Genomic DNA, 25,886 nt, shown 5'->3' with positions numbered 1-25,886 from the left:
TGCTTCATTTGTGTGTCGTGAGAGTCTCAGCTTTTCATAGTGGGGTCATAACAGTTTGTAGCTCAAATCGTTAACAGACGTTTTTGTGAGATCTCATTTCGGGATCCGCCCTTGTCTCACTAACACCACTCTAGCTCACCCCCTATTAATCTCACAAGCTAATGGTTGGTATCCATGTATACAGAGGAAATATACAAATACAATAATACAGAAGTCTGTAGCTCAAACACAATGTTTAGTAGGGGTTGGAAGCACTAAATCACCCCAGGGTGACCGTGGGACTCAACGAGTCCCCCTCTTCTTCCCTAATTGTGATTTACCTTGTCATCACCTCTCTTTTTCTACACAAATGTCCACCGTAAAAGGTCAAGAGGTTATCCATATTAAGTCAGATTTGGGGAAATTGCATGGTTTTTCTATTAGTCTTGAGCTGTGAGAGGAGGTCTGCCAATGGCCTTTAAATGGGCAGGAAGTGTATTATCCTTTCAAGGACTTCCTCCTGGCCTGGGTCTGCTGGAGAGGGTGAGGAGCAGCTGGGTGAACCCCTAACAGGGAGCCTTTGTGCATGTGTGTTTTAGGGGTCCAGCATGCTCTCCTCATAGCCACAGACATCTGGAGGAGCTATCCACTCTCCCCAGGGATACTGTGAGAACATTCTTAAAGTTGAAGCGCCTCTGCGAGGCACAAAATGGTTCCCAGTGAGTAACTCACTCCTATCAGTTACACTGGGTTTAAACAGGAACACTAACATGCTGACTAAACCGACCGCATTGCGTGCATGTTGCAAAATTAATGTACACATGTGAATCAATAATTTTATCCTAACTGCTCGCGCATATCAATAACTGTCTGTGTAGCCAGGCGCAAAAATAGAACTTGGTTCAATTTTAGACGCTTGAAGTGCTGCAAGTCCTGCCTCTCCCATCTACAAAGATCCAGCACAAAAAAAGATACCCAGGACAAATTAGCTAGCAACAGCAAGCTAACTAAATGTCTAGGAATGTTTGTGTTGTTTTGACCTGTCCCCAAATAATATACAGTAGTTGGTATTGGTATGTTAGTCTGCGTGTCATGAACACGTCTGGTAGAAATAGACAAAATCAACATGTGGACGCACGAGCGGAGCTGGTTTGGTCAACATGTAACTCATTTACTCTGTGTGTACATTTGTGTGTACATTTGTGTGTATGTGTATTTGGGTGAGTGTTTGTTTGCCTGGTTGAGTGTGTTGTTGAGTTGCTTTGGTGCTCCTGGTACTGGGAGCCTTGAACGTGGAAGACATAATGACATTAGCAGATTATCAAGGTTTTTTGGAGTGCAATGTTCAACACAGTGTCCAAAAACTAGGGCTTGTTGGTCTAAGGTTGTTGGTCTTCCAGCAGGACAATAACCCAAACACACCTGAAAAAACTGGAATGGATCAAGAAGACGCACTGGACTGCGAGATCTGAAAACTGCAGTTGTTGGAGGGCACCTCTAAAACCTTGAATAATTAGAGCAGTTTGCTACTGAAAAGTGGGCCACATTGCCAGTAGAAAGCTGCAGCAATTAAATTGATGGCTACAAGAAGCATTTGTCTTGGCTAAGGGCTGTGCATCCAAGCACTAGCTCCCGGGAGCCAATCATTGGCATGGGCTCTACAAGGTGTCAAGCGTTCCATAGGGATGCTGACCCATGTTGACTCCAATGCTTCCCACAGTTGTGTCAAGTTGGCTTGATATCCTTTGGGTGATGGACCATTTTGGACGGGAAACTGTTGAGCATGAAAAACCTAGCAGCGTTGCAGTTTCTGAAACAAACCGGTGCACCTGGCACCTACTACCATAACCCATTACATAACTACCATAACCCAAAAGCACAAATATTCTGTCTTGCCCATTCACACTCTGAATGGCACACATATACAATCCATGTCTCAAGGCTTAAAAATCCTTCTTTAACCTGTAATCTCCCCTTCATCTACACTGATTTGAAGTGGATTTAACAGGTGACATCAATAAGGGATCATAACTTTCACCTGGATTCACCTGGTCAGTTTTTCTATGTATACTCAGTGTAAAGGTAGGGGTAACGTGACTAGGCAACAGGATAGATAAAGAGCAGTAACCGCAACATTTCAAATAGTATTTTATTTGTTACATGCTTCGTAAACAACAGGTGTAGACTAATAGTGAAATGCTTACTATAGAGAAATAGTAGAAAAATAATAACACAAGGAATAAAGACACAATAATTAAGATTAACTTGGCTTTATACACGGGGTATCAGTACCAAGGTGATGTGTAGAGGTATGAGGTAATTGAGGTAGATATGCACATATAGCTAGGGATAAAGTGACTAGGCAACAAGATGGATAATAAACAGTAGCAGCAGCACATGTGATGAGTCAAAAGAGTCAATGTAGATTGTCCGGGTAGCTATTGGTTAATTATTTAACTAAGTATTTAGCAGTCTTATGGCTTGGGGGTAGAAGTTGTTCAGGGTTCTGTTGGTTCCAGACTTGGTGCATCGTTACCGCTTGCCGTGCGGTAGAAGAGAGAATAGTTTACTGGGTGGCTGGAGTCTTTGACCATTTTTAGGTCCTTCCTCTGACACCGCCTGGTATAGAGGTCCTGGATGGCAAGGAGCTCGGCCCCAGTGATGTACTGGGCTTTACACACTATCCTCTGTAGTGCCTTGCGGTCGGATGCCAAGCAGTTGCCATACCAGGCGGTGATGCAGCCTGTCAAGATGCTCTCAATGGTGCAGCTATTGAACTTTTTGAGGAACAAGGGCACATGCCACATCTTTTCAGCCTCCTGAGGGGGAAGAGGCATTGTCGTGGACCATTTCCTTTTTAAAATTTTATTTTTACCCCTTTTTCTCCCCAATTTCGTGGTATCCAATTGTTGTAGTAGCTACTATCTTGTCTCATCGCTACAACTCCCGTACGGGCTCGGGAGAGACGAAGGTTGAAAGTCATGCGTCCTCCGATACACAACCCAACCAAGCCGCACTGCTTCTTAACACAGCGTGCATCCAACCCGGAAGCCAGCCGCACCAATGTGCCGGAGGAAACACCGTGCACCTGGCCACCTTGGTTAGCGCACACTGCGCCCAGCCCGCCACAGGAGTCGCTGGTGCGCGATGAGACAAGGACACCCCTACCGACCAAGCCCTCCCTAACCCGGGCGACGCTAGGCCAATTGTGCGTCGCCCCACGGACCTCCCGGTCGCGGCCGGTTACGACAGAGCCTGGGCGCGAACCCAGGGACTCTGATGGCACAGCTGGCGCTGCAGTACAGCGCCCTTAACCACTGCGCCACCCGGGAGGCCCCCCATGTTAATTTCTTAGTGATGTGGACACAGAGGAAGTTGAAGCTCTCAACCCGCTCCACTACAGCCTGTGTTTGGAGGCGTGCTCCGCCATCCATTTCCTGTAGTCCATGATCAGCTCCTTTGTCTTGCTGACGTTGAAGGAAAAGTTGTTGTCCTGGCACCTCACTGCCTGGTCAAGGACCTCCTTTCTATAGGATTTCTCATAGTTGTTGGTGATCAGGCCTACCACCTTTGGGTCGTCAACAAACTTAATGAGAGCTTCAAGTTCCAAACTCCGAACTTGTTTTTGCATGGATTACGCGAAGCGGTTAGCTTTTAACAGCTAGGACTGCAATTTCTTGTCCCGGAATCCTGCTTAACTGACAGGTTAAAGTCTGCTTGAAAGAGCTGCTAACCTAGCTAAGCTGCTAACAGTAGCCATCAAGATAAGGAAATTAGTCCCAGATAAGTGTTCCTATGGAACCCTCTTTGTCTGGAGAAGTAAATGAACGGTTCCAGCTCTGTAGAAGCTGCTAGGTTAGCAGCTCTTTCAAGCAGATTTTAACCTGTCAGTTAAGCGGGATTCCGGGACAAGAAATTGGCCTTCTCTAGTCACTCGTGGGCTCAGTCACTGGTATACTTTTATTTACAAAGCCATTTTGGGTTTACTACCTTTTTATTTGTGCATTTTTATTGTTCAGAAATGTGGTGGGTACTCTCTTCGTTCGCTGGACTTTATCCTGCTAACTGTTCCAAATGTCCGAACTGAATTTGGTAAAAGGGCTTTAATGTACTCTGCGCCATCGTCTTGGAACACCTTACAAAATACTTTTAAACTGGAAGATCTTGTCCCGATTGCTGTTTTTAAATCACTGATGGATTTTTAGGCTGATTCCCTGACCTGTCCATGTTTTTAATTTGCTGTTTTTGATTTTGTTATACTCTTGTGAGTTCAATGGTTTTTTACTAGATTACTTGTAGTTTTTCATGTTGTCTGTCTGTAATTTATTTTGTAATGACTTGGTGCTGCCTATCTTGGCCAGGGCGCTCTTGAAAAAGAGATTTTAATCTCAATGAGCCCTTCCTGGTTAAATAAAGGTTAAATAAATGTTTTAAAAAGCTGTATCTACTATGCTTTGTTTCGTGTCATACTGGATCACTCAGAGTTCCAATGCAGCAATTGTTTGCTTGCCTAGAATTATAGGCTTGAGGTATCTTGATCATGCAGGTCGCCAGCCTACGTAAGAAACGGGAGAAAACACAGAGTGGAATGTTTACCTTTTCTACGCCTGTGGCTGGACGGCGTTTGCGCTTGTTGGATGCATCTCCGTCCTGTCGTTTTCCGAGTGGCCGGTGTTGCCCGGAGTTCCTTCGCCAGGGGAGCAATCTCCTGACTCTCCTCCACCATCTGATAGCGGAGTGGAAGGAGCACAGCAAGAGGAGAATGGCAATCAACGATGGTCGCATGTCACGAGCCGTGAAAGCCGAAGACAGCGGCCTCCCGCAAAGCAGTCTACACTCCCAATGAAAGGCCCGGCGCTGATACAAACAACGAATAGTTTTACCGCCCTGGACACTGATCTTCCTGCACCTTTGTCGCTGGGGGTACCTGTGTCTGCGGCCGCTGTAACTACTCCTACTTCTTCCCCTACGTTTTCGAAGTCGACGTCGGCAACCTTCCATCCCTGCTCTGGATTGAGCGGGGCTTCTCCAACTGTTGGAGGCACCATCCTGTGAAGCGTAGGAGTGGGTGGATTTCCTCATCCTTCTCGCCAGCTGTGATTTTGGGCAGCTCCATGGTAATAAATTGACTGTTTCTGGTGCACAAACAGTGTCCTATCTCAGAGCTCGAGTAAATGACATTACTACGCTGCTACCGAATGTACTATGCCAGCACATGGACATTGATTGTATCGTAGTCAATGTCGGTTTTAATGACATTATGAAGGGCAGCTCTGAACAGTTTCAAAAGGATTTCAAAGAGCTGATTGACTCTCTGCTAGACACTAATAAAATACCCATCATATCTGGCCCTGGGCCCTCTCTGAATCGTGGCATTGAAGGCTTTAGCAGGATTCTTTCTCTTCACAACTGGCTACGTGATTATTGCAGCTTAATGGGTGTAACTTTTATTGACAATTTTGATACCTTTTGGAAACAAAACACATTTTATAAGGGGGTTGGTATCCACCCAAATCATTTGGGTTCCTGGATCCTTTCACAGCATTATAAGGCTGCGTTGAAACAATGACTAATCAATGCCTCAAGCCCAGCTCAGCTAATCCCTACCATTGTGTTGCTAAGTTGTCATAATGCTTTAGCAAATGTACATTATACCATGGGGCGTTGGTAGACGCAATGTAAGTAACTTAATGTATGTCCCTCTAACTGCCCTGAATGCCTCTGCTGATCCTACAGCTATTGTATGTAGCAATCATGAACCAGATTTATGCTGTTAGCACTGAGGCCGTGTGCCCTAGTAGGAAGTCCACTGTGTGCACTAACATAAATAACATGATAGTATCTCTGAAACTCAGTTAAACAATACCTTTGATGAGACAGTGGTAGCAATACAAGGTTATAACATTTACAGAAGAGACAGAAATGCCAGTGCTGGTGTTGCTGTTTATATTCAGAACCACATTCCTGTAAAGATTAGAGAGGATCTCATGTTAAACACTGTTGAAGTAATATGGCTACAGGTTCTTGGGGTATGTCTCTATAAGCTTGGCACATCTACCACTGGGATTTTTGCCCATTCTTCAAGGCAAAACTGCTCTGGCTCCGCTGATGGGTTCCGCTGGTGTACAGCAATCTTTAAGTCATACCACAGATTCTCTATTGGATTTTGGTCTGTGCTTTGACTAGGCCATTCCAAGACATTTAAATGTTTCCCCTTAAACCACTGGAGTGTTGCTTTAGCAGTATGCTTTGGTTCATTGTCCTACTGGAAGGTCAACCTCTGTCCCAGTCTCAAATCTCTGGAAGACAAGAATTTCCCATCCATCATTCCTTCAATTCTGACGAGTTTCCCAGTCCCTGCCGATTACAAAAAAACATCCCCACAGTATGATAATGCCACCACCATGCTTCACTGTGGTGAGCGGCCCTCTCTTGGCAGGTTTGTTGTGGTGCCATATTCTTTACATTTTTTAATAATGTATTTAATGCTGCTCCGTGGGATGTTCAACGTTTCGGATATTTTTTTATAACTCAACCCTGATCTGTACTTCTCCACAACTTTGTCCCTGACCGGTTTGGATAATTCCCTGGTCTTCAAAGTGCTGCTTGCTTGGTGGTGCCCCTTGCTTAGTGGTGTTGCAGACTCTGGGGCCTTTCAGAAAAGGTGTATATATACTGAGATCATGTGACACTTAGATTGCACACAGGTGTGCTTTATTTAATTAATTATGTGACTTCTGAACATAATTGGTTGCACCAGATCTTATTTAGGGGCTTCATAGCAAAGGGGGTGAATACACATGCACGCATCACTTTTCAGTAAAAAAAAAAAAATTTAACAAGTAATCTTTTTCATATTACTTCACCAATTTGGAATATTTTGTGTATGTCCATTACATGAAATCCAAATTAAAGTACATTTAAATTACAGGTTGTAATGCAACAAAATAGGAAAAACACAGAGGGAGATGAATACTTTTGCAAGGCACTGTATCTAATAGAACTCAATAGGTTTTCTTTAATGGAAGCTTCTCTAATGTCAAACATGTAAAGTGTGGTGTACCGCAGGACAGCTCTCTAGGCCCTCTACTCTTTTCTATTTTTACCAATGACCTGCCATTGGCAATAAACAAAGCATATGTGTCCATGTATGCTGATGATTCAACCATATACACATCATTAACCACAGCTATTGAAGTCACTGAAACCCTTACAAAGAGTTGCAGCCTGTTTTGGAATTGGTGACCAGTAATAAACTGGTCCTGAACATTTCTAAAAAGAAGAGCATTGTATTTGACCTCAGCTGAATCTGGTAATGAATGGTATGGCTCTTAAACAAGTTGAGGAGACTAAATTACTTCTCATTACCTTAAATTGTAAACTGTCATGGTCAAAACATATAGATTCAATGGTTGTAAAGATGTGGAGAGGTCTGTCTGTAATAAAGAGATGATCTGCTTTTTTGACACCACATTCCAAGAAGCAAGTCCTGCAGGCTCAAGTTTGGTCTTGTCTTGGTTATTGTCCAGTCGTATGGTCGAGTACTGCAAGGAAAGACCTAGTTAAGCTCCAGCTGGCCCAGAACAGAGCAGCATGTCTTGCTATTCATTGTAATCGGAGGGCTGATTTAAGTACTATGCATGCTAGTCTGTCTTGGTTAAGAGTTGAGGAGAGACTGACTGCATCACTTCTTCTTTTTATAAGAAACATGAATGTCTTTACAATCCCAAATTGTTTGCATAGTCAACTTACACACAGCTCTGACACACACACTTACCACACCAGACATGACACCAGGGGTCCTTTCACAGTCCCCAAATCCAGAACAAATTCAATAAAGCGTACGATATTATATAGAGTCATTATATAGAGCCAACTCCGTTCCATCTCATATTGCTCAATTGAACAGCAAACCTGGTTTCAAAAAACAGCCTCACGGCACAGCCGCCTCTCCTCTATTTGAGCTAGATGTGTGTTTTTATTGATATGTAGGCTATGTGCCTTTTGGAGAAAAAAAATATTTATGTTATTCTGTCCTTGAGCTGTTGTCTATTAATGTGCTGTATTAGGTCATGTTTCATGTTTTGTGTGGACCCCAGGAAGAGTAGCTACTGTTTTTACAACAGCTAATGGGGATCCTAATAAAATATCAGTATACCAAATGGAAGCCTCTCCAACATAATGCAGGTAGAATCAGGAATTCCCCAGGGCAGCTGTCTGAGTAAAGCCAGTGTGTCTATGTATGCGGAAGACTCAGCACTATGCACGTCAGCTACTACAGTGACCGAAATTACTGCAACGCTTAACAAAGAGGTACAGAGGTGACTAAACTGCTTGGCGTAATCCTGGATTGTAAACGGTCATGGTCAAAACATATTGATATATCAGTAGCTAAGATGGGGAGTAGTCTGTCCATAATATTGCGCTGCAATATTGACTCAAACCTCCAATTGACTCAAATGATTAAATTAAATTAAATTAAATCAGAATCTTCTAAAGCCATGACATCATGTTCTGGAATTTTCCAAGCTGGTTAAAGGTACAGTCAACTTAGTGTATGTAAACATCTGACCCACTGGAATTGTAATACAGTGAATTATAAGTGAAATAATCTGTCTGTAAACAATTGTTGGACAAATTACCTGTGTAATGCACAAAGTAGATGTCCTAACCGACTTGCCAAAATTATAGTTTGTTAACAATACATTTGTGGAGTGTTTGAAAAATTAGTTTTAATGACTCCAACCTAAGTGTTTGTAAACTTCCGACTTCAACTGTAGGTGTTCCTCTTATCCAGATGGGAGAGGGCAGTGTGGAGTGCAATAGAGATTGCGTCGTCTGTGGATCTGTTGGGGTGCTATGCGAATTGGAGTGGGTCCACAGTGTCTTGGATGATATGAGCCATGACTATCCTTTCAAACCATTTCATGACTACAGCTTTGAGTGCCATTGGGTGATAGTCATTTAGACAGGTTACCTTGGCGTTCTTGGGCACAGGGACTGTGGTGGTATGCTTGAAACATGTAGGTATTACAGACTGGATTAAGGAGAGTTTGAAAATGTCTCGTGAAGATACTTGCCAGCTGATCAGCGCATGCTCTGAGTGTGCGTCCTGGTAATCCATCTGGTCCTGCGGCCTTGTGAATTTTAACCTGTTAAAATGTCTTACTCACATTGGCTAAGGAGAGCGAGATCACACAGGTCTAACGTTATCTGGCAGGGCTGAGGACAGGCTGTAACTGGGACACTGGAAAGTGAATACATTGTGACAGTGATTTGTGTGGGGAGCTGTGACTGGAGAGAGTTGACAGTCTCTGTGTGCACAATAGCAACCAGTGTGCACACACAGTGATTGATGCACACACACACAAACACACACACACAGCTTTTTAGCAGCCATTTTAAGGTGTGGAGGAATGTGGGGGTGTTAAAAATGTCACAGGTTGGTTCACATGACCTGAGGCATCACATCTGCCTGCCTGTAGGGTGTGTGCATGTGTGGAAGTTCTCTCAGATGGTGGTTAAGTTTGTGCTGAAGAGGCATCCTTTTTGTGCTCCTTTGTGTGATTTTTAAAAATGTTTTGTATTGGTTAGGGCAGTAGTCACCAACCAGTTGATCGTCAATCACCAAACATTTAGGTAAAAAAAAAAAAACGAATAACACTTGCGTTTCTTTGTGCATATTATGGCTTATAAAAGTGTTGAACATTCTTCCTACTTCCACTCACGCTACAACAAGCACTGCAGCTGCAATGAATGAGTGTAGCAAAGTGTTCCTATAGGCTTGCGTAGTTATCATTAGTGGATTGTGTCTTTTTTAATAATATCAAGGAATATTTCACTTTCTCTGAACATAGCACTAACAACATGAATTGGTGCATGAGGCAGAAATAATGCAGTGAGTTACGCCATCAGCTGGAAGACTGTGTCCCATTTTCTCAGCAGAGGGAATGGGACACAGACTGACCATCAGATGCAAGCCATCAGTCCAGTAAAAAAACAAGGTTTTATTATGCTCACTCAGCTGTGCCTCACAAGTAATACAACAAATGATCTATTACCAGTGTGATCATATGCTTACATTGTTTTAAATATCATTTTAAAAATGGTATGAGAAGAACATTGGCAGGGCAATTCAAGTATAGCCAATATGCAGTGATAATGTATTGGGTGGGTGGAATAGTGGAGAACAATTGGAGGGTTACTTCAAGTCAAAGTTTATTTGTCATGTGCGCCGAATACAACAGGTGTAGACCTTACAGTGAAATGCTTACTTACAGGCTCTAACCAATGGTGAGGGGGAAAAAGGTGTGTGTGTGTGTGTGTGTGTGTGTGTGTGTGGGTAAGGAAAGAAATAAAACAACAGTAAAAAGACATTTGAAAAAAGAGTAGCAAGTCTATATACAGACAACTGTTAGTCAGGCTTGTTGAGGTAGTATGTACATGTAGCTATCGTTAAAGTGACTATGCATATATGATGAACAGAGAGTAGCAGAAGTGTAAAAAGAGGGGTTGGCGGGTGGTGGGACACAATGCAGATAGCCCGGTTAGCCAATGTGCGGGATCACTGGTTGGTCAGGCCAATTTAGGTAGTATGTACATGAATGTATAGTTAAAGTGACTATGCATATAAGATAAACAGAGAATAGCAGCAGCCTAAAAGACGGGTTGGGGGGGGCAGACAATGCAAATAGTCCGGGTAACCATTTGGTTACCTTTTCCCGAGTCTTATGGCTTGGGGGTAAAAGCTGTTGAGAAGCCTTTTTTTGTCCTAGACTTGGCACTCCGGTACTGCTTGCCATGCGGTAGTAGAGAGATCAGTCTATGACTGGGGTGGCTGGTTGGGGTCTTTGATAATATGTAGGGCCTTCCTCTGACACCGCCTGGTGTAGAGGTCCTGGATGGCAGGCAGCTTTGCCCCAGTGATGTACTGGGCCGTACGCACTACCCTCTGAAGTGCCTTGCGGTCGGAGGCCGAGCAATTGCCATACCAGGCAGTGATGCAACCGGTCAGGATGCTCTCGATGTTGCAGCTGTAGAACCTTTTGAGGATCTCAGGACCCATGCCAAATCTTTTTAGTTTCCTGAGGGGGAATAGGCTTTGTCGTGCCCTCTTCATGACTATCTTGGTGTGTTTGGACCAATCTAGTTTGTTGTTGATGTGGACACCAAGGAATTTGAAGCTCCTGTAATCCATGGCTTCTGGTTGGGGTATATACGTACAGTCACTGTGGGGACGACGTCCTCAATGCACTTATTGATAAAGCCAGAGACTGATGTGGTGTATTCTTCAATGTCATCGGAAGCATCCCGGAACATGTTCCAGTCTGTGATAGCAAAGCAGTCTTGTAGTTTAGCATCTTCTTCATCTGACCATTTTTTTATAGACCGAGTCACTGGTGCTTCCTGCTTTAATTTTTTGCTTGTAAGCAGGAATCAGGAGGATAGATTTGTGGTCGGATTTACCAAATGGAGGGCGAGGGAGAGCTTTGTACACGTCTCTGTGTGTGGAGTACAGGTGATCTAGAATTTATTTCCCTCTGGTTGCACATTTAACATGTTGATAAAGATTTGATAAACTGATTTAAGTTTCCCTGCATTAAAGTCTCCGGCCACTAGGAGTGCCGCCTCTGGGTGAGTGGTTTCCTGTTTGCTTATTTCCTTATACAGATGACTGAGTGTGGTCTTAGTGCCAGCATCTGTCTGTGGTGGTAAATAAACAGCCATGAAAAGTATAGCTGAGAACTCTCTAGGCAAGTAGTGTGGCCTGCAGTTTATCACAATATACTCTACTTCAGGTGAGCAAAATCTAGAGACTTCCTTAGATTTCATGCACCAGCTGTTGTTTACAAATATGCACAGACCCCCCCCCCCTTGTCTTACCGGAGTGTGCTGTTCTATCCTGCCGGTGTAGCGTGTATCCCGCTAGCTGAATATCCATGTCGTCATTCAGCCATGATTCCGTAAAGCATAGGATAATACAGTTTTTGATGTCCCAGTTTATTGTCAAATGATTGCACGTTGGCGAGTGATATTGACGGTAACGGCAGCTTTCCTAGTTGTCTTCTGCGGGTCCAGACGAGGAATCCGGCTCTTCGTCTTCTGCGTCGCTTCCTTTTGCGAATAATTGGTATGTCTGACTTGTGGGGTGTTTGGAAAATATCGTGTGAGTCCTGCTTGTTGTTGTTGTTGGAGAAATCTTTGTCTAATCCGAGGTGAGTGATCCCTCTCCTGATATCCAGAAACTCTTTTCTTCCGTAAGATACGGTTGCAGAAACATTATGTACAAAATAATTTATTATAATAATTTACAAATACCGCAAAAAAAAACACATAATAGCACAATTGGTTAGAAGACCGTAAAACGGTGGCCATCTCCTCCGGTGCCATTTTCCGGCAGCAATGCAAATGTCATGGTACAGCTACATTGGGGCAGAAAAGTATTTAGTCAGCCACCAATTGTGTAAGTTCTCCCACTTAAAAAGATGAGAGAGGCCTGTAAATTTTCATCATAGGTACACTTCAACTATGACAGACAAAATGAGAGAAAAAAATCCAGAAAATCACATTGTAGGATTTTTAATTAATTATTTTTTTTATTAATTGATTTTTTCTGGAGGGCAGACATGATTAAATATTGAAGCATTAGACCTCTCACTAAAGGCTTCAGTCATACAAAAGTTATACTTAAATCCGAACTGGTTCTCTAGCAAATTAATAAGAATGTCTCACCCCATGTTCAAGAATGGCCTTTTTCCCTTTATACAGATGACAACATTGCACTATCTCCCAAATATCGCTATTTTTAAAACAAGCCATAGAAAGTTGGTTGCAATTTCAATTTAATCCACCCCCCCAAATATACTAATAGATTTAAAATAAAATAAAAGTTTAACAAATGTATATTCTTTGTAAATGATATCATAAATAGGACTGGTGGAGTTATGTCACATGTATACAGCTAAAAGAAAAATATGGAAATGAGTGCTCTACCCAAAATTACAACCAACTAATTGCAGCATTACCGCAAAAACGGAAGAGGAAAGTGGAAGGGGGGAAAAGTAAGGAACTTGTCTGCATTAAAGACCATAATTGGTTAAAGAAAATTGTGATAAATAAAAAATTATAACATCTAGGACAAGACAATTGACAGCTGTGAAATATAGATTGCAAAATAGCTGGGAAGAGATTTTTGATTTACTGATCCCATGACACATGGTTTATGAACTGATACGCAAAACAACGCCGGATTCCAAACATATACTTTTTCTATTTAAATTATTATGCTAAATTAATGCATCCAATATGATGTTATACAGTGCCTTGCACAAGTATTAACCCCCCTTGGGGTGTCCTATTTTGTTGCATTACAACCTGTAATTTAAATATATTTAAATACATTACTTTTTCACATAGGGTACATGATGGTTTGGATAGCTTTTTCCCCTTAATAAATAAAGTTATCCCTTAACTGCATTTTGTGTTTACTTGGGTTATCTTTGTGTAATATTAAAATGTGTTTGATGATTTGAAACATTTAAGTGTGACAAATGTGCAAAAAAATAAGAAATCAGGAAGGGGGCAAATACTTTTCACAGCACTGTACACAAAATAGTAAAAATTGGTGAAGTGAAATGGAAAAAATAACTTGTAAAAAAAAAATCAAAAACAGAAAAGTGGTGCGTGCATTTGTATTCACCCCCTTTGCTATGAAGCCCCTAAATAAGCTCTGGTGCAACCAATTACCTTCAGAAGTCACATAATTACTTAGATTGCACACAGGTGGATTTTATTTAAGTGTCACATGATCTGTCACATGATCTCAGTATATATACACCTGTTCTGAAAGGCCCCAGAGTCTGCAACACCACTAAACAAGGGGCACCACCAAGCAAGCGGTACTTTGAAGACCAGGGAACTCTCTAAACCATGAAAACCAAGGAGCTATTAAAACAGGTCAGGGACAAAGTTGTGGAGAAGTACAGATCAGGGTAGGGTTATAAAAAGAACATCAGAAACTTTGAACATCCCATGGAGCACCATTAAATCCACTTTTAAAAATGGAAAGAATGTGGCACCACAACAAACCTGCCAAGTTAGGGTCGCCCACCAAAACTCGCAGACCAGGCAAGGAGGGCATTAATCAGAGAGGCAACAAAGAGACCAAAGATAATCCTGAAGGACCTGCAAAGCTCCACAGCGGAGATTGGAGTATCTGTCCATAGGACCACTTTAAGCCGTACACTACACAGAGCTGGGCTTTATGGAAGAGTGAGCCATTGCTTAAAGAAAAAAATAAGCAAACACATTTGGTGTTCGCCAAAAGGCATGTGGGAGACTCCCCAAACATATGAAAGAAGGTACTCCATCCCCACAGTGAAGCATGGTGGTGGCAGCATCATGTTGTGGGTATGCTTTTCATTGGCAGGGACTGGGAAACTGGTCAGAATTGAAGGAATGATGGATGGAGCTAAATACAGGAAAATTCTTGAGGGAAACCTGTTTCAGTCTCCCAGAGATTAGAGACTGGGACGGAGGTTCACCTTCCAGCAGGACAATGAACCAAAGCATACTGCTAAAGCAACACTCCAGTGGTTTAAGGGGAAATATTTAAATGTCTTGGAATGGCCTAGTCGAAGCCTAGACCTCAATCCAATTGAGAATCTGTGGTATGACTTAAAGATTGCTGTACACAAGTGGAACCCATCCATCTTGAAGGAGCTGGATCAGTTTTGCCTTGAAGAATGGGAAATGCCTTGAAGAATGGGAAAAAGTCCCAATGGCTAGATGTGCCAAGCTTATAGAGACATACCTCAAGAGACTTGCAGCTGTAATTGCTGCAAAATGTGGCTCTACAAAGTATTGACTTGGGGGGGGTGAATAGTTATGCACGTTCAGGTTTTTGTCTTATTTCTTGTTTGTTTCACAAAAAAATATATTTTGCATCTTCAAAGTGGTTGGCATGTTGTGTAAATCTAATAATACAAACCCAGGTTGTAAGGCAACAAAATAGTAAAAATTCCAAGGGAGTTGAATACTTTCGCAAGCCACTGTATATAAGGGGGATACAGCCTTCCCAGCTCTGCAGATTTTGCTGCGAAGAGACAGAATCATTACATCATTTGTTTTGGTACTGTCCATATGTAGCTTGTTTTTGGTCATTGGTCCAGGAATGGCTGAAGAATTACAACATTTACGTGGAGCTAACTCTGAAGATAGCACTACTGGGTGATCTTAAAAGTAATAGTCAATCGATCAATGATATAATAATGCTTTTAGCAAAAATGTACATTTTTAGTTTACAATCTAGAAATTATGAGAATAGAAATGTCAACATCACAGCACAGTTGAAAAATATATGACAAATAGAAATCCAATATGGATGGTGTTAAGCGATAGATGGGAGGGGTTGAATGGAGCTGAATGATGGGAATAATAACAACTAATAACAACAAGATAACTAATGTAAAACATACTGTGTCTGTAAAACTAATATAGGTTCAGAACTTTTGTGAAAGAAATATATGTTTGAGGTTAGAGGAAGGACAGGAGTAAAAACAAACAAAATATAACTATTGTAAAATAGACAGCCCATGAAATGTATATAGTATGTATAAGCTGGAAGTAGAAGCCTAAGCGTTGTTGTTCACTACTTTACTCCAATTAGGGGAGGGGTGGTAGAGTGAGAAAGTAATAAAGAAAACTATATATTTTTTTAAAGATGTGTATATGTATTTATTTGTGTGTGTATGTATATACAGTTGAAGTCGAAGTTTACATACACTTATGTTGGAGTCATTAAAACTGTTTTCAACAACTTAATTTATTGTTAACAAACTATAGTTTTGGCAAGTCGGTTAGGACATCTACTTTGTGCATGACACAAGTCATTTTTCCAACAATTGTTTACAGACAGATTATTTCACTTATAATTCACTGTATCACAATTCCAGTGGGTCAGAAGTTTACATACACTAAGTTGACTGTGCCTTTAAACAGCTTGGAAAATTCCAGAAAATGATGTCATGGCTTTAGAATCTTCTGATATGTTAATTGACATAATTTGAGTCAATTGGAGTTGTACCTGTGGATGCATTTCGACACCTACCTTCAAGCTCAGTGCCTCTTTACTTGCTTGACATCATGGGGAAAATCAAAAGAAATAGACCAAGACATCAGAGAAAAAATGTAGACCTCCAGAAGTTTGGTTCATCCTTGGGAGCAATTTCCAAACGCCTGAAGGTACCATGTTCCTCTGTACAAACAATAGCACGCAAGTATAAACACCATGGGACCACGCAGCCGTCATACCGCTCAGGAAGGAGATGCGTTCTGTCTCCTAGAGATGAACGTACTTTGGTGCGAAAAGTGCAAATCAATCCCAGAACAACAGCAAAGGACCTTGTGAAAATGCTGGAGGAAACAGGTGCAAAGTGTCTATACCCACAGTAAAACGAGTCCTATATTGACATAAACTGAAAGGCCGCTCAGCAAGGAAGAAGCCACTGCTCCAAAACTCCCATTAAAAAAGCCGGACTACGATTTGCAACTGCACATGGGGACAAAGATCGTACTTTGTGGAGAAATGTCCTCTGGTCTGATGAAACAAAAATAGAACTGTTTGGCCATAATGACCCTAGTTACGTTTGGAGGAAAAAGGGGGAGGTTTGCAAGCCGGAGAACACCATCACAACCGTGAAGCACGGGATTGGCAGCATCATGTTGTGGGGGTGCTTTGCTGCAGGAGGGACTGGTGCACTTCACAAAATAGATGTCATCATGAGGGAGGAAATTATGTGGATATATTGAAGCAACATCTCAAGACATCAGTCAGGAAGTTAAAGCTTGGTCGCAAATGGGTCTTCCAAATGGACAATGACCCCAAGCATACTTCCAAAGTTGTGGCAAAATGGCTTAAGGACAACAAAGTCAAGGTATTAGAGTGGCCATCACAAACCCCTGATCTCAATCATATAGAAAATGTGTGGGCAGAACTGAAAAAGTGTGTATGAGCAAGGAGGCCTACAAACCTGACTCATTTACACCAGCTCTGTCAGGAGGAATGGGCCAAAATTCACCCAACGTATTGTGGGAAGCTTGTGGAAGGCTACCCAAAATATTTGACCCAAGTTAAACAATTTAAAGACAATGCTACCAAATACTAATTGAGTGTATGTAAACTTCTGACCCTGTAACGATTCTCGTCTGGTGAAGGAGAAGCGGACCAAAATGCAGCGTGGTATTTTTGAGACATGTTTAATGACGATGAAAAAACACGAACAATACAAAAACAACAAACGGAACGTGAAAACCTATACAGCCTATTTGGTGACAACAAACACAGAGACAGGAACAATCACCCACGAAATACTCAAAGAATATGGCTGCCTAAATATGTTTCCCAATCAGAGACAACGATACACACCTGCCTCTGATTGAGAACCACTCCAGACAGCCATAGACCTTGCTAGATAACCCCACTAAGCCACACACCCAACACCCCACAAAACCCCAAGACAAAACACACCACAATAAACCCATGTCACACCCTGGCCTGACCAAATAAATGAAGACAAACACAATATATTACGACCAGGGCGTGACAGACCCACTGGGAATGTGATGAAAGAAATAAAAGCTGAAATAAATAATTCTCTCTACTATTATTCTGACATTTCACATACTTAAAATAAAGTGTTGATCCTAACTGACCTAAGACAGGGAATTTTTACCATGATTAAATGTCAGGAATTGTGTAAAACGGAGTTTAAATGTATTTGCCTACGGTGTATGTAAACTTCTGACTTCAACTGTATACTACTGGTCAAAAGAGTGTGCAAGCTGTCATCAAAGCAAAGGGTGACTAATTGAAGTATCTCCAATATAAGATATATTTTGATTTGTTTTACACTTGTTTTGTTACTACATGATTCCATATGTGTTATTTCATAGTTTTGATGTATTCACTCTTATCCTACAATGTGGAAAATAGTTAAAAAATAAAGAAAAACCCTTGAATGAGTAGGTGTCTAACAATAATGTTTTGGCCCTATAGCTTACTGCACAAACCTTATTTCTTCAGAACTGTTTTTAATTGGTTAATATTTCATTGGCTTATGTTTTTTAAGTCACGTTTAAAAGAAATATCTGAGCGGTCGTTCTCTGCTTGCTTTTTGACTCAAAGTGATGTTGACTCAGAAAAGGTTGCTGACCACTGGGTTAGAAGCAGCCAGTGTTTTAGTGTTGTATGAATAAGAAAGATGACAAACACTCTCCATGTAGTTTACAGGAGACGTGTTGCAGTGAAGTTGCCGAGTCAGTGATTGTGTCAATATGAGTGTGTCTGTAGTATCGCAGAGCATCCATAAACCAATGTGCAATCCTGTAATCCCAAATGTGTATTTCCAATGTGTGGCAGACAATGTCTACACACACACCTGAGACACCCACAGCCCGAGCCACATTTCCCCTGACCTCCCTCTTTCCTGTTGAGTCGGTGTGTTTGACATTCTCCCTGGTAACCACAGCAGAGGAACACGTGTGTTTTACCCATCATAGGGATCATGAGTGAGGAGTTTAAACTCTGTTACTCTGTCAGGACTAACCCCCCCCCCCCCCCTGATTCAGGCCTAGTCTGTGTTAGTGCCTGGTGAAAGAGGAGACGCAGCAGCACACGGAGGCCCACCGCTCGGAAGTTAATTTCTCTTTTTAGCTGCAGCCCAGCCTAACCTCTGGTGTTCTTTGTGTCTCTGCTTTTATGTCACTTCCTCAGACTAAATTGGCCCGAGATGTATTTCTGAATCACATAGTTTTTAGTCTTCTGGAGAATTCTGGGCTAGTTTGCACTCTACCCGTGTTTGTTTAAACCATCTGGATTTTAAGAGAAAGAGGGATAGAGAAACTGAGATGGGATATATTGAGTGGGACTCATAGGGAGGAGGGAGAGAGAGACGCATGAGCATAGAGGATGAAAATGGAAAGAAAAATCTGAAGAGGAAGCACTCACATATTGTGAGTGTGAGAGAGAGATGCATACTGTCATGTATAAATAGCCTGTGTGGCAGCGAGCTAGAGGGCTGGTGAGTGTGTGTAAGTGTGGAGCGAGGCACCTGTGGAGAAACCCATCAGGGGATAGCAAATATTAACCAACAAGCTGCTTATGTATTCACTTAGAACACAACACAACAGGCAGAAAGCAGAGGTAACTAGCTACTGCTGCAGGTACGCTATGGCTGCTCCTGTTAGAGGACCGAAGGGGCAGTGTGTGTCACGGAGTGCCAGAGAGTCGTTCCATGTCATTTCAACAAGCCACGACACCCACCGTCTGATAGTTCTGAAATTGTGTCTCTAGTTAGAAACAGGTAATATTGGCATTCCTGAAAGATGATTTTGTTGAAATGTAATTTTATCTCTGCGAATTAAGCTAATTGATTGCACCCAAATTGTATTTAATGGATTCAGATCATATTCATTAAATATAGTACCCATCATCCGATTTGCACCAAACTTTATCCTACCAATGAGTAAGACATGAGGAATCCCCCCCCCCCCCCCCCCCCCCAAAGAATGCTGCCCCGGACTCCCACAACCCACGCCAATCCCATCCCAACAATCAGTATACAGTATCAGTTCTCTATGTAGGAATCTAGGTATGTTTATTTTTTATTTTCTTAAATGTGTAATTGAAGTCGCTTGTTTAGCAACAAAACCAATGCGTTCACATCTTTGGGGTAAAACAAACGGGGTTGGCTTGGAATCAAAAGATTTTAACAACATGTCAAATATATTTATTCTCCAAATGTTTATTGAAAACATAAGGAATTTTGCACAATTAGCACTTGTTGTTACAGTTGTTGGTTAGCTAGCTAGGGAATTGTTACCTTATTAGCATAGACGTGACATGAGTCAAAACAAGTCATGGTATCAATAACTAGGCACAAAGAGCTGAAACAAGCCACCTATGATTCAGGTGTATGGATTATCTTGGCAAAGGAGAAATACTCACTAACATGGATGTAAGCAAATTTGTACACAGCAATTTTGTGCAGATTGAACATTTCTGGGATGTTTTATTTCAGTTCATGAAACATAGGACCAAGACTTTACATGTTGTGTTTGTATTTTTGTTCTGTATAAATACAAGAGACCAGCAAAATGGATAAAAGAGTGTGGCTGTATAGTACTTTCACAGTACTTTATGGTAAATAATGCAAGCGACTTCAATGACACTTTCTCTGATCAAGGGGGAAATACTACTTGTTAAACATAGAGAACTGATACTATATACTGGCTTTTGGGGTGGGATTGGATTGGGGTGTTGTTAGAGCAATTTAATTCCTTTATGTTTTAACACCAAATTAAAATTAAACACTCTGTCAATTCATAAGGATTTGTAAGACCCTTATTCTATAATAATGGACAGAGCCCAGTCTTAAAGTAAATCAGCAGAGTTTATTCACGAGAGTACTGAACACGATACAGGTTACCACAGGTTATAAACTGAAAATGACATCATTAGTTCCAGTACCAACCCGTCTCTTCTCCCACCCTGGTACAAAGGCAGTATCTCAAGCCTTCCCACATCGTCTCGCTACCAATTTAATATAATTTATGAGCCACGGTCTTCTTGTGTAGAAAGCATTCTAGCCAGTCTGAAGATATCGTTCATTCATTTCTACCAAGGAACAGACAGTCATTGTTCTAACTCTTGACCACATTTACACACATTATATTCAGCACTGGGATCAAGAAAGAAAACTCACACATATACAGCAACATAATAGCATTCTGATTAGTACATATACAGTAACATAATAGTATTCGGATTAGTACATATACAGTAACATAATAGTATTCTGATTAGTCAGTCCTGATTGAAATGTATACATAATTAGTCATCATTGATAAAAATTCCCTTAACAGGTGTGGGGGGTCCATGGGTGGCTTTTGACCATTTAAAAAAAAAAATCCTCATGTCTTACTGATTGTTAGGAAGACGTTTGGTCCAAATCGGATGTTGGGTACTATATTTATTGAATATGATCTGAATTCTATAAATTAAAATGGCCAATTTGGGTGCAATCAGTTAATTTATCCGAGATCAAATTAGCGATGTCCGGGTTAGGGAGGGTTTGGCCGGCAGGGATGTCCTTGTCCCATCGCGCTCTAGCGACTCCTGTGGCGGGCCAGGAGCATACACGCTGACACGGTCGCCAGGTGTACGGTGTTTCCTCTGACACAATTGTGGGGCTGGCCTTTGAGTTATGCGGGCATTGTGTCAAGAATCAGTGCAGCTTGGTTGGGTAGTGATCGGAGGACGCATGGCTCTCTACCTTCGCCTCTCCCTAGTCTGTATGGGAGTTGCAGTGATGGGACAAGACTGTAACTACCAATTGGATACCATGAAATTGGGGAGAAAAAGGGGTAAACGTTTTGGTTTTTTTTTTATTTAAAAATGATATAATTCAGGAATGCTAATTGTATCTGTTAGTAACTACAGAAACGATTTCAGAACGATCTAAGATGATGGGTGGCGAAATCCTGTTTCTTGTGCTTTTTGAGGTGGAACGACCCCAGAGAGAGACCTGTGGCAGTGTACCAGGTGTGTGACTGGTCAGGTTGTCTGTGTGTCATCGCACCTAAGTGAAGGACCAGTCATGATGTTATGTTTCAGCAAGGCTATCAGATGTGCCTCTCCACCATAGGTTATGTCTGAGTTTTACACATTGCTATGTTTGTAATGAGAGGGTAACATGGGAACAGTTTAGCTTTGTACGAACCGTCCTGATCTCGTAAGCTTAAATTCTGTTTCACTATCCGTGTAGCAAAAAATAATGTAAGCTGAGAGATCAGGATGGTTGGTAGAAGGTTAGGAACTGGTGGCAGCAGTATAAAAGGCTTTTATCTCCTCAGCCCCTTCACCCTAACCTAGAGCTGTCATTCACTCACTGACTCACCCAGGGCTGGGGAGGGCAGGGCAGGAGATACCCACCAGCCCCCTGGCAACACATTCCTTACGCGACCAGGCTTTGAAGATCACAGAGAAATGAGGAGAGCAAAGGAGGTGTGGAGAGCGAGAGAGAGGGAAAGATGGAGGAAGAGAGGGAATCTTCTGAGGAAAGTTCAGATGGGCATGCCAGAATGCACACACACGCGGCGTAGTCCGTCTTGGCATCACTTCAGTCACCCGAGTCTTGCGCCACAGAGAGGGACTGTACTGTTGTCCAGTTGGAAGACCGAGTGGGGCTCGAGGTACTGCTATTGCTGTTGTTTGCTCGATAGTTGGATTGTATGGGCTTGTTTACTTGTTTTATTTTAGTCGGGATGGGTAGCCAATTGGCCTCATTTTAAAGGTCTCTATTCAAACTGTCAAGCCTGCGTTTGAATAAAGCCTTTAGCAAATATGATTAAACATACTCTATTGTCACTCTCTGGTGCCCAAACACATTCATAATCACATAATGCATAGCCTATCACTGGATACTAGCTAATGGTTTGTTCTTGTTATACATTTATTATGATTGGATTATATTGGACCATTGTGATGCATAACGGAACTGCTCTTTCCTCTGACTTGCTCCTCTGGATTTGCTCCAAACATAACGCTTTGTATTCAGGACATTAAGTTGAATTATTTGCCACATTTTGGGCAGTTTTACTTTAGTGCCTTAATGCAAACAGGGTGCATCTTTTGTCATAGTTTTATTCTGTACAGGCTTCCTTCTTTTCACTCTGTCATTTAGGTTAGGATTGTGGAGTAACTACACTATATATACAAAAGTATGTGGATATCACTTCAAATTAGTGGATTCGGCTATTTCAGCCACACCCATTGCTGACTGGTATATAAAATCGAGCACACAGTCATGCAATCTCCGTAGACAAACATGGGCAGTAGAATGGCCTTTCTGAAGAGCTCAGTGACTTTCAACGCAACATTGTCATAGGATGCCCCCTTTCCAGTCAGTTTGTCAAATTTCTGCCCTGCTAGAGCTGCCCCTGTCAACTGTAAGTGCTGTTATTGTGAAGTAGAAACGTCGAGGAGCAACAACAGAGTGCTGAAGCGCGTAGTGCGTAAAAATCATCTGTCCTCGGTTGCAATACTCACTACCGTGTTCCAAACTGCCTCTGGAAGCAACTTCAGCACAAGAACTGTTCGTCTGGAGCTTCATGAAACGGGTTTCCATGGCCGAGCAGCCGCACACAAGCCTAAGATCACCATGCGCAATGCCAAGCGTCGGCTAGAGTAGGATAAAGCTTGCCACCATTGGGCTCTGGAGCAGTGGAAACACGTTCTCTGGAGTGATGAATCACGCTTCACCATCTGGCAGTCCCTTGGACTAATCTGGGTTTGACGGATGCCAGGAGAACGTTACCTGCCCCAATGCATAGTGCCAACTGTAAAGTTGGTGGAGGAGGAATAATGGTCTGGGGCTGCTTTTCATGGTTCCAGCTAGGCCCCTTAGTTCCAGTGAAGGAAAATCTTAATGCTACAGCATATAATGACATTCTAGACGGTTCTGTGCTTTGTGGCAACAGTTTGGGGAAGGCACTTTCCTGTTTTATCATGGCAATGCCCCCTTGCACAAAGCAAGGTCCAGATGGAAATGACTTGCCGTGTTCAGTGTGGAAGAACTTGACTGGCCTGCACAGAGCCCTGACCTTAACCCCATCGGACACCTTGGGATTAATTGAAACGCCGACTGCGGGCCTAATCGCCCAACATCAGTGCCCGACCTCACTAATGCTATTGTGGCTGAATAGAAGCAAGTTCCTGCAGTAATGTTCTAACATCTAGTGGAAAGCCTTCCCAGAAAAGTGGAGGCTGTTATAGCAGCAAAGGGGGGACAGACTCCATATTATTGCCCATGATTTTCAAATAAGATGTTTGACTAGCAGGTGTTCACATACTTTTGGTCATGTGTACATTTTGTTGCTCCATCCTCAGTTTTCTCCTACCACAACCATTAAACTGGAACTGTTTTAAAGTTACTATTAGCCCCATGGTGAAAACCCTGAGCAGTTTTCTCCTACCACAACCATTAAACTCTGGAACTGTTTTAAAGTCACTATTAGCCCCATGGTGAAAACCCTGAGCAGTTTTCCCCTACCACAACCATTAAACTGGAACTGTTTTAAAGTCACTATTAGCCCCATGGTGAAAACCCTGAGCAGTCTTCTCCTACCACAACCATTAAACTGGAACTGTTTTAAAGTCACTATTAGCCCCATGGTGAAAACCCTGAGCAGTTTTCTCCTACCACAACCATTAAACTGGAACTGTTTTAAAGTCACTATTAGCCCCATGGTGAAAACCCTGAGCAGTTTTCTCCTACCACAACCATTAAACTGGAACTGTTTTAAAGTCACTATTAGCCCCATGGTGAAAACCCTGAGCAGTTTTCTTCCTCTTTGACAATTGAGTTAGGAAGGACACCTTTATCTTTGTAGTGACTGGTTATATTGATACATCAGCCAAAATTGGGTTTAATAACTTCACCATGCCCAAAGGGATATTCAATGTCTGCTTTTTATTTTATTTGACCCATCTACCAATAAGTTGTCTTTTTTGCGAGCCATTGGAAAACCTCCCTGGTCTTTGTGGTTGAATCCGTGTTTGAAATTCACTGCTCGACTGAGGGACCTTACAGATAATTGTGTGTGTGGGGTACAGAGATGAGGTAGTCATTCAAAATTCATGTTAAACACTATTATTGCACACAGAGTGAGTCCATGCAACTTATCATGTGACTTTTTAAACAAAGGAGTTGAATACTTATTGACTCAAGACATTTCAGATCTGAGTTTTTTATTAATTTGTAAAAAATGAACATAAGTCCACTTTGACATCATGCGATATTGTGTGTAGGCCAGTGACACAGTCACACAAACAAATCTCAATATAATACATTTTTTAATTCAAGCTGTAACACAACAAAATGTGAAAAAAGTCAAGTGGTGTGAATACTTTGAAGGCTCTGTACGTCGTTTAGAACGACTCTAGCCATGCTTCTCCACGTAGCCAACGCATGCGCACACAAAGTCCAACCAAATGGAGTATAATGTTGCCGATTTAAAGTGAAATTCCTCCATGTTTATACCCTGATATATCTTGGTCAGCCAAGCATCTCCCTGTCCCGTTGCTCAGACAGACCTCACATATAAGACAGGCGGAACAGAGACGGGGTACGAACAGGGGACAGAGAAGGGAAGGTTGAGGACCACAGAGAAAAGGATTGTCCCTGGTCTGTAGTGTATCAGAGCATAGCAGCCGTTCGACTAACTAATTATCAGCACCCATTGTTGACAGTACATCAAGAATCCATCTTAGTGGTCCATTTGTTTGTTATTATGGGTAAAGATTGGGGTCAGTCCCACTCTGGCAGCCCTCCCTGCGAAGGGGACACATTCCTTGTGCAGCACAATGGAATGTGGTGGGGAGGCCGAGGGGAGGAATGTATTTCCTTTTGAGGCAACAGTAGAAGAATAGAGAGCGAGTTTGTTGTTAGGAGCCTTTATGACAGCTGTTTCCTGACAGAGAGGTCTTCAGTGAGATGGCCATGACAGTCCTGTCTGTTTGCAGGGGCTCTTAGCACCCCGCTCCTCACTTCTTCTCCTCCTTCCTCCACTAAGGTTGCAGAACTGTGTGTGTGTGTGTGTGTGTGTGTGTGTGTGTGTGTGTGTGTGTGTGTGTGTGTGTCCGTCCATGTGTGTATGTTCCTAGAAGAGGTCGTGCAGCCTGGGCAATGGGTTGTCTCTCTGCTGGAGGGCTGTGCTGTAACCTTGTCCATGCGTTTAACATTCTCTCCAGGCTCATAGAGAGCTAAGTGCTGCAGCCTGGCACACTGCCCAGACCCTCCCCAGCCCACCACATAGGGACGGGGACAGGCTGGAATGACTATCAGTTG

General features: G+C 42.3%; 1 protein-coding gene across 1 annotated transcript in view; it reads left to right on the top strand.

The window, feature by feature from the left end:
• Positions 1–25,886, top strand: part of cfdp1 (craniofacial development protein 1) — a 55,776-nt gene that overhangs the window by 21,637 nt on the left and 8,253 nt on the right. The gene's annotated exons all lie outside the window — the stretch shown is intronic.

This window comes from Oncorhynchus nerka, linkage group LG25, assembly GCF_034236695.1.
Source record: "Oncorhynchus nerka isolate Pitt River linkage group LG25, Oner_Uvic_2.0, whole genome shotgun sequence".
NCBI lineage: Eukaryota > Metazoa > Chordata > Actinopteri > Salmoniformes > Salmonidae > Oncorhynchus > Oncorhynchus nerka.
Note: the sequence above shows the minus strand (reverse complement) of the source record. Positions and strands in the feature narration are given on the sequence as shown.